Source organism: Pelobates fuscus, chromosome 7 (assembly GCF_036172605.1).
Source record: "Pelobates fuscus isolate aPelFus1 chromosome 7, aPelFus1.pri, whole genome shotgun sequence".
Lineage (NCBI taxonomy): Eukaryota > Metazoa > Chordata > Amphibia > Anura > Pelobatidae > Pelobates > Pelobates fuscus.
The window spans coordinates 198,588,378-198,598,909 of NC_086323.1; positions in this window are offsets into that span (position 1 = coordinate 198,588,378).

The following is a 10,532-nucleotide window of genomic DNA, read 5'->3' on the forward strand; positions in this document are numbered from 1 at the left end:
ACATGTTGCTCTGTATAATAATACTGAGTATCTATACGCTGATAATAAACATGTCGCTCTGTATAATAATACTGAGTATCTATACGCTGATAATAAACATGTCCCTCTGTATAATAATACTGAGTATCTACACACTGATAATAAACAATTCACTCTGTATAATAATACTGAGTATCTATACAGTGATAATAAACATGTCGCTCTGTATAATGATACTGAGTATCTATACACTGATAATAAACATGTCGCTCTGTATAATAATACTGAGTATCTATACGCTGATAATAAACATGTCACTCTATATAATAATATTGAGTATCTATACACTGATAATAAACATGTTGCTCTGTATAATAATCCTGAGTATCTATACAATGATAATAAACATGTCGCTCTGTATAATAATACTGAGTATTTATACACTGATAATAAACATGTCGCTCTGTATAATAATCCTGAGTATCTATACGCTGATAATAAACATGTCGCTCTGTATAATAATCCTGAGTATCTATACAATGATAATAAACATGTCGCTCTGTATAATAATACCGAGTATCTATACACTGATAATAAACATGTCGCTCTGTATAATAATACTGAGTATCTATACGCTGATAATAAACATGTAGCTCTGTATAATAATACTGAGTATCTATACGCTGATAATAAACATGTCGCTCTGTATAATAATACTGAGTATCTATACGCTGATAATAAACATGTCGCTCTGTATAATGATACCGAGTACCTGTTATGTTTGATGATAGCTGACTTACAATAACATACCGTCTATTAATCAGCCAGGATTTATTGATCACAAGTCACATATTATGTTCGATCCCTTTGTTGATATAAACATTCCTGCTGTAACATACACCCAACATGGCCGAACTCCATACACACACTGGGAAGAGAGCACATCTAGGGGGTGTATCCATCCCAGCATGCCTTGCACACTTACTACAGGAGCTGGTTAGGGACAAACTATGCTTTGTGCAAAGTTCCCCTAGAGGGGACTGCTGGTATACACCACAGTATCCACATAATAATTCCGAGTATTTATAAACTAATAATAAATATGTCACCCTGTATAATAAAACCGGGTATCTATACACTGATAATAAACATGTCGCTCTTTATAATGATACTGAGTATCTATACGCTGATAATAAACATGTCACTATGTATAATAATACCGAGTATCTATACGCTGATAATAAACATGTCACTATGTATAATAATACTGAATATCTACACAATGATAATAAACATGTCGCTCTATATAATACCGAGTATACGCTGATAATAAACATGTGGCTCTGTATAATAATTCCGAGTATCTATACACTGATAATAAACATGTCGCTCTGTATAATACGGAGTATCTATACGCTGATAATAAACATGTCGCTCTGTATAATAATACTGAGTATCTTTACGCTGATAATAAACATGTCGCTCTGTATAATAATACTGAGTATCTATACGCTGATAATAAACATGTCACTATGTATAATAATACGGAGTATCTATACGCTGATAATAAACATGTCGCTCTGTAAAATAATACTGAGTATCTATACACTTATAATAAACATGTCGCTCTGTATAATAATACTGAGTATCTATACACTGATAAAAAACATGTCGCTCTGTATAATAATCCTGAGTATCTATACGCTGATAATAAACATGTCGCTCTGTATAATAATCCTGAGTATCTATACGCTGATAATAAACATGTCGCTCTGTATAATAATACAGAGTATCTTTACGCTGATAATAAACATGTCACTATGTATAATAATACGGAGTATCTATACGCTGATAATAAACATGTTGCTCTGTATAATAATCCTGAGTATCTATACAATGATAATAAACATGTCGCTCTGTATAATAATACCGAGTATCTATACACTGATAATAAACATGTCGCTCTGTATAATAATACCGAGTATCTATACACTGATAATAAACATGTCACTCTGTATAATGATACCGAGTATCTATACGCTGATAATAAACATGTTGCTCTGTATAATAATACTAAGTATCTATACGCTGATAATAAACATGTCACTCTGTATAATAATTCTGAGTATCTATACACTGATAATAAACATGTCGCTCTGTATAATAATACCGAGTATCTATACACTGATAATAAACATGTCACTCTGTATAATGATACCGAGTATCTATACGCTGATAATAAACATGTGGCTCTGTATAATAATACTGAGTATCTATACGCTGATAATAAACATGTTGCTCTGTATAATAATACTGAGTATCTATACGCTGATAATAAACATGTTGCTCTGTATAATAATACTGAGTATCTATACGCTGATAATAAACATGTCGCTCTGTATAATAATACTGAGTATCTATACGCTGATAATAAACATGTCACTATGTATAATAATACGGAGTATCTATACGCTGATAATAAACATGTCGCTCTGTAAAATAATACTGAGTATCTATACACTGATAATAAACATGTCGCTCTATATAATAATACTGAGTATCTATACACTGATAAAAAACATGTCGCTCTGTATAATAATCCTGAGTATCTATACGCTGATAATAAACATGTCGCTCTGTATAATAATCCTGAGTATCTATACGCTGATAATAAACATGTCGCTCTGTATAATAATACAGAGTATCTTTACGCTGATAATACACATGTCACTATGTATAATAATACGGAGTATCTATACGCTGATAATAAACATGTCGCTCTGTAAAATAATACTGAGTATCTATACACTGATAATAAACATGTCGCTCTGTATAATAATACTGAGTATCTATACACTGATAATAAACATGTCGCTCTGTATAATAATCCTGAGTATCTATACGCTGATAATAAACATGTCGCTCTGTATAATAATACTGAGTATCTATACACTGATAAAAAACATGTCGCTCTGTATAATACGGGGTATCTATACGCTGATAATAAAACATGTAGCTCTGTATAATACAGAGTATGTATATGCTGATAATAAACATGTCGCTCTGTATAATAATACAGAGTATCTATTCGCTGATAATAAACATGTCGCTCTTACATAATAATAATGAGTATCTATACGCTGATAATAAACATGTCGCTCTGTATAATAATACTGAGTATCTATACACTGATAATAAACATGTCCCTCTGTATAATAATACTGAGTATCTACACACTGATAATAAACATGTCACTCTGTATAATGATACTGAGTATCTATACAGTGATAATAAACATGTCGCTCTGTATAATAATACCGAGTATCTATACACTGATAATAAAATGTCGCTCTGTATAATAATACCGGGTATCTGTACACTGATAATAAACATGTCGCTCTGTATAATAATACCGAGTATCTATACACTGATTGTGGCGAAACCAACCTCGCCACTGGGCCCTGAAGAAGCCTGTTTGCTAGCCTCCTACCTGCTGACTATGGCCCCTGGGTTATTTGGGGCATATTGTACTTTATATTGCTGCTACTGGTCCTTTAAAATCAGCGATGGACATATTGGGACTTTTGGGACTACTGTCCCTTTAAGACTGTGGAGCATATTCCAGTATACTGCCTTTAATATTACATATGTATTTATGTGTTGATTTTAACCTGGGATATGTATGCAGCATTCATCTGATTGTTCGGTAGAATCACTCCATTCATTATATTGAGTGAAACTACCGAACAACCAGACCACCCAGGAATAAGTGTGCCTCCAATTACAGTTTGCAACAATGTTGCAAACGGGTAATTGGCAATCAGTGTAATGTATTCTTTGTCCTCTGGGTGGCCGCCATTCGGGAAACAAACACGTGGCGGCGGCCATCTTAAACTACCGAACAGCGGTGTTTTGCCGTCGAGTGTCTGGAACTAAAATCGGACACTTGACTAGGCAAACACCGCTGAGACCTCCATACTTCCAGAAATTCGTATAGAAACTACCGAATGACCCGCCGTTCGGTAGAAAGAACCCCACAAACAAGGGAATTCATTCAAACCCTCTCCAGGCTCTATAACACAGGCAATTCGTCTGTTTTCATTCCCTTGTTTGTGACCGACCGTAGGGCCAAAATGCATGGAACTGTTTTCGGATACTTTACCCATGCGGTCGGTCAAATCTTTGGAACCTCATATCTCCCGAACTGTTCATCCGAATGACTTGAATTTTGGATATGTTGTCCCCCTGAATAAGGGCTATCCAGCGATGCTGGATTTAAAGGTGTACCCCCTGGTTTTGGGGTACATCCAGAACTTGGCTGGAAAAGTGTACCGGATAATTGGGTTTAATGTTATCTGAGGGGAGGGGATGTGTGGGCTGAACCATGTATGTGTTTGGTTATTTTATGCCTCCCCCTGGGTGTGGCCTGTATGTGGATTATTGTAATAAAAGCCAGGCTGGATGAGCCAGTCGAGAGTTCCTGTTTTACCCTCAAAGTGATGTGTCGTCTCATTATTGGGGGAAGGATTTATTGCATGCTGTTCCAGTTGACTGCTAGGAGTACAAGCCTATTCGTATGGATCCTATTCAATGGTCTACAGCATTCATATGCTCGGGAGAATTTAAAGGTTTCTCGGATTCGGTGATTGTGGTGTCTGCCAGAGTGCTTGGAGTCCTCAGGAAACGCTAGGAGCATCCATTAACGGAGGTACCAAGTCGGGGTGCCAGGCGATCCATTACATTGGAGGCAAGCGGTGGGGTGGCGTCCTAGTGTGAGGTAAAGCAGCTCGGAGACACAGGTCGTTTGGATTACAAAGGGAGGACAACGCTAGTACCCGTACAGCGTCCGTATCCACAAAAGAAGCAACTGCAGCAGAGCAAGCATGGCGCCTGGCTACACTCAGGAGCGGTTGGACAGAGAGATTGCCATACGGCTGGCTTTCTTTGGACCCAACCCCTCTGAGAAAATTGTGCAGTTCATAAGGGAATCAACGGCAGATTTCCTGCAGCGCCTAGCAGATTTAAACAGAAAGGGAGCTGAAGGGGTCGTCCTTCCTCCCCAGCGGCAGTCTACGGTTCAGGGAGAGGAACCTGTTATCCCCTCTCCCCAGCGGCTGAAGGTGTGTAAGGGAGAGGAGTTTGTTACCCCCTCTCCCCACCGACAACCTAACCCACCAAGGTTAGACAGTAAACCCCTCACCAGCGCAGATGGGACCGTGGTCTCTGCGCCCTGCCTACAGGGAGTACAGAGGGTCAGCCCTGCTCCCCAGCTGCTGAAAGTGTGTAAGGGAGAGGAGTTTGTTACCCCCTCTCCCCAGCGGCAGCTTAGCACACCAAGGGGAGACGGTAAGCCCCACACCAGTGCAGATGGGACCGTGGTCTCTGCGCCCGAGTTACAGGGGGCAGAGGTAGTGGGTCCTACCCCCCAGCAGCAGCATGATTTATTGGGAATTGGGAGCCCAGTCTCCATTCCCCAGCGGCAGTGTGATTTGTTGGGAATTGGGAGCCCAGTCTCCATTCCCCAGCGGCAGTGTGAATTGCAGGGAATTGGGAGCCCAGTCCCCATTCCCCAGCGGCAGGCTGAGTTACAGGGGGCAGAGGTAGTTGGTCCTACCCCCCAGCAGCAGAGTGATATGCCGGGAAGGCAGTGTGAAGTGCAGGGAGAGGAGAGCAGCGTCCTCCCTCCCCGGCGGCAGGCTGAGTTACAAGGGGCAGAGGTAGTTGGTCCTACCCCCCAGCAGCAGCATGATTTCTTGGGAATAGAGAGCCCAGTCTCTATTCCCCAGCAACAGGACACTGAATTGGGAGGAGAGGCAGTCGATCTCCCTCCACAAAGATTGGAAGTATGCCTGGGAGAGGAGATTGTTACCTCCTCTCCCCAGCGGCAGAGTGTTCTAATGGGAGAGGAGCTGGCTACCACCTCTCCCCAGCGGCAGCTTAATGTACCAGGGGGAGACTGTAAGCCCCACAACTGTGCAGATGGGACCGTGGTCTCTGCACCTACAGCACAGGGTGTAAGGACAGTCAGTCCTGTCCCCCAGCAACAAGGCTGCTTATCCAAAGGGGAGACAGTCGGTCTCCAGCAAGGCTCCAACCAGACTACTCCCGGGGTAGTGCTGGCACCAGGGCAGAGTACCGCTGGGCTCTGCCCACTCAGCAACCCACCAAAACAGCCTACCAGTCCCCCACACAGCCATGATGAGGCACCTGGACCTGGACAAGTTTTTCTCTTACTCAGGTGTAGTAACCATTTATTGTGGGTGGGCTGTACTGCTGTTTCTGTTTTGTGGGTGGGCTGCTGGACTAACAAGGGCACTGACCGGCAAGAGGTCAGGTACCCTGTTAGTCTGTTTGGAAAAGGGGTGAAATGTGTCGAAACCAACCTCGCCACTGGGCCCTGGAGAAGCCTGTTTGCTAGCCTCCTACCTGCTGACTATGGCCCCTGGGTTATTTGGGGCATATTGTACTTTATATTGCTGCTACTGGCCCTTTAAAATCAGCGATGGACATATTGGGACTTTTGGGACTACTGTCCCTTTAAGACTGTGGAGCATATTCCAGTATACTGCCTTTAATATTACATATGTATTTATGTGTTGAGTTTAACCTGGGATATGTATGCAGCATTCATCTGATTGTTCGGTAGAATCACTCCATTCATTATATTGAGTGAAACTACCGAACAACCAGACCACCCAGGAATAAGTGTGCCTCCAATTACAGTTTGCAACAATGTTGCAAACGGGTAATTGGCAATCAGTGTAATGTATTCTTTGTCCTCTGGGTGGCCGCCATTCGGGAAACAAACACGTGGCGGCGGCCATCTTAAACTACCGAACAGCGGTGTTTTGCCGTCGAGTGTCTGGAACTAAAATCGGACACTTGACTAGGCAAACACCGCTGAGACCTCCATACTTCCAGAAATTCGTATAGAAACTACCGAATGACCCGCCGTTCGGTAGAAAGAACCCCACAAACAAGGGAATTCATTCAAACCCTCTCCAGGCTCTATAACACAGGCAATTCGTCTGTTTTCATTCCCTTGTTTGTGACCGACCGCAGGGCCAAAATGCATGGAACTGTTTTCGGATACTTTACCCATGCGGTCGGTCAAATCTTTGGAACCTCATATCTCCCGAACTGTTCATCCGAATGACTTGAATTTTGGATATGTTGTCCCCCTGAATAAGGGCTATCCGGCGATGCTGGATTTAAAGGTGTACCCCCTGTTTTTGGGGTACATCCAGAACTTGGCTGGAAAAGTGTACCGGATAATTGGGTTTAATGTTATCTGAGGGGAGGGGGCTGAACCATGTGTGGGCTGAACCATGTATGTGATTGGTTATTTTATGCCTCCCCCTGGGTGTGGCCTGTATGTGGATTATTGTAATAAAAGCCAGGCTGGATGAGCCAGTCGAGAGTTCCTGTTTTACCCTCAAAGTGATGTGTCGTCTCATTATTGGGGGAAGGATTTATTGCATGCTGTTCTAGTTGACTGCTAGGAGTACAAGCCTATTCGTATGGTTCCTATTCAATGGTCTACAGCATTCATATGCTTGGGAGAATTTAAAGGTTTCTCGGATTCGGTGATTGTGGTGTCTGCCAGAGTGCTTGGAGTCCTCAGGAAACGCTAGGAGCATCCATTAACGGAGGTACCAAGTCGGGGTGCCAGGCGATTCGTTACACTGATAATAAACATGTCGCTCTGTATAATAATCCTGAGTATCTATACACTGATAATAAACATATTGCTCTGTATAATAATCCTGAGTATCTATACACTGATAATAAACATGTCGCTCTGTATAATAATCCTGTGTATCTATACGCTGATAATAAACATGTCACTCTATATAATAATACTGAGTATCTATACGCTGATAATAAACATGTTGCTTTGTATAATAATACTGAGTATCTATACGCTTATAATAAACATGTCGCTCTGTATAATAATACAGAGTATCTATACGCTGATAATAAACATGTCACTCTGTATGATAATACTGAGTATCTATACAATGATAATAAACATGTCGCTCTGTATAATAATACTGAGTATCTATACGCTGATAATAAACATGTCGCTCTGTATAATAATACTGAGTATCTATACGCTGATAATAAACATGTTGCTTTGTATAATAATACTGAGTATCTATACGCTGATAATAAACATGTTGCTCTGTATAATAATACTGAGTATCTATACACTGATAATAAACATGTCGCTCTGTATAATAATCCTGAGTATCTATACACTGATAATAAACATGTCTCACCTCCCAGGAAGTGTCTGCTGACTGTGAGGTTCCGGGTCAAAGTTTACTCAATGATGACGTATCTGGGGCGGACCGGAAATCGTATATATTCGCCCAACGCGAAAACGCTATTGTTCGCCAGCGGACAGTTCGCGAACAGTTCGTCGGACAGTTCGCGACATCTCTAGTTATAAAACATAGTTAATGATGAGATTAACCTTACTGTTAGACAACCTTTGTCATAGTTATTTGTCTAGGAAATGTCCTGAATAGTGATGTACCGAACTGTCCGCCGGCGAACAGTTCCCGGCGAACTTAGCGTGTTCGCGTTCGCCGCGGCGGGCGGACACATGCGCAGTTCGATCCGCCCCCTATTCGTCATCATTGGGACTTTGACCCTGTGCATCTCGGTCAGCAGACACATTCCAGCCAATCAGCAGCACTCCCTTCCACACCCTCCAACCTCCCTCCCAGCATCCATTTTCGATTCATTCTGAAGCTGCATGCTTAGTGAGAGGAGGGAAAGTTTAGCTGCTGCTGATTAGATAGGGAAATTGATAGCTAGGCTAGGGTATTCAGTGTCCACTACAATCCTGAAGGACTCATCTGATCTCTGCTGTAAGGACAGCACCCCAAAAAGCCCTTTTTAGGGCTATAACATCAGGCTGCTTTTTTTTTTTTCCTGTGTAATGTAATTGCAGGTGCCTGCCTTCCAGCTTCTGTGTGAGGTTCACATTGGATACTGTGCCTACTTGCCCAGTGCCACCACTCATTTCTGTTTTAACAATAGGTTAAGCTTTACATTTAAAATAAATATTTTTTTTTCACTGTAATAGAAGAGCAGTGGCCTGCCTGCTAGCTTCTGTGTCAGGTTGGATGCCTTGCCCATTTGCACAGTCAGTGCCACCACTCATATCTGTTTTAACAATAGGTTAAGCTTTACATTTAAAATAAATATTTTTTTTCACTGTAATAGAAGAGCAGTTGCCTGCCTGCCAGCTTCTGTGTCAGGTTGGATGCCTTGCCCATTTGCACAGTCAGTGCCACCACTCATATCTGTTTTAACAATAGGTTAAGCTTTACATTTAAAAGAAATAATTTTTTTTCACTGTAATAGAAGAGCAGTTGCCTGCCTGCCAGCTTCTGTGTCAGGTTGGATGCCTTGCCCATTTGCACAGTCAGTGCCACCACTCATATCTGTTTTAACAATAGGTTAAGCTTTACATTTAAAAGAAATAATTTTTTTTCACTGTAATAGAAGAGCAGTTAGTTGTCTGCAAGCGTCTGGGTGTCAGGCCTACTTCAGCGTGTGCTCTGCAGACCTGTGCCAGCGTGCTTTGACAGTTGCCAATCATATCTGGTGTCTCTTTAGCGTGCTTTTACAAAGAAAAAAGGTTTCTAGTGTAAGCTAATAGCAGCCAGTCAGTGTCCTTCAAGCGGCTCTGTCAGTCCTTCCTTCAGCGTGTGCTCTGCAGAACTGTTCCAGTGCACATTGCCAATCATATCTGGTCTCTATAGCGTGCTTTTAAAACCAAAATTTATTTTTCACTGTTATAGATTGAATAGCAGTTACTTGTCTTCAAGCGGGTGTGTCAGGCCTACAGTGTGTGCTCTGCAGAACTGTTCAAGTGCACATTGCCAATCATATCTGGTGTCTCTATAGCGTGCTTTTACAAAGAAAAAAGGTTTCTAGTGTAAGCTAATAGCAGCCAGTCAGTGTCCTTCAAGCGGCTCTGTCAGTCCTTCCTTCAGCGTGTGCTCTGCAGACCTGTGCCAGCGTGCTTTGACAGTTGCCAATCATATCTGGTGTCTCTATAGCGTGCTTTTACAAAGAAAAAAGGTTTCTAGTGTAAGCTAATAGCAGCCAGTCAGTGTCCTTCAAGCGGCTCTGTCAGTCCTTCCTTCAGCGTGTGCTCTCCAGAACTGTTCCAGTGCACATTGCCAATCATATCTGGTGTCTCTATAGCGTGCTTTTAAAACCAAAATTTATTTTTCACTGTTATAGATTGAATAGCAGTTACTTGTCTTCAAGCGGGTGTGTCAGGCCTACAGTGTAGGCTCTGCAGAACTGTTCAAGTGCACATTGCCAATCATATCTGGTGTCTCTATAGCGTGCTTTTAAAACCAAAATTTATTTTTCACTGTTATAGATTGAATAGCAGTTACTTGTCTTCAAGCGGGTGTGTCAGGCCTACAGTGTGTGCTCTGCAGAACTGTTCAAGTGCACATTGCCAATCATATCTGGTGTCTCTATAGCGTGCTTTTACAAAGAAAAAAGGTTTCTAGTGTAAG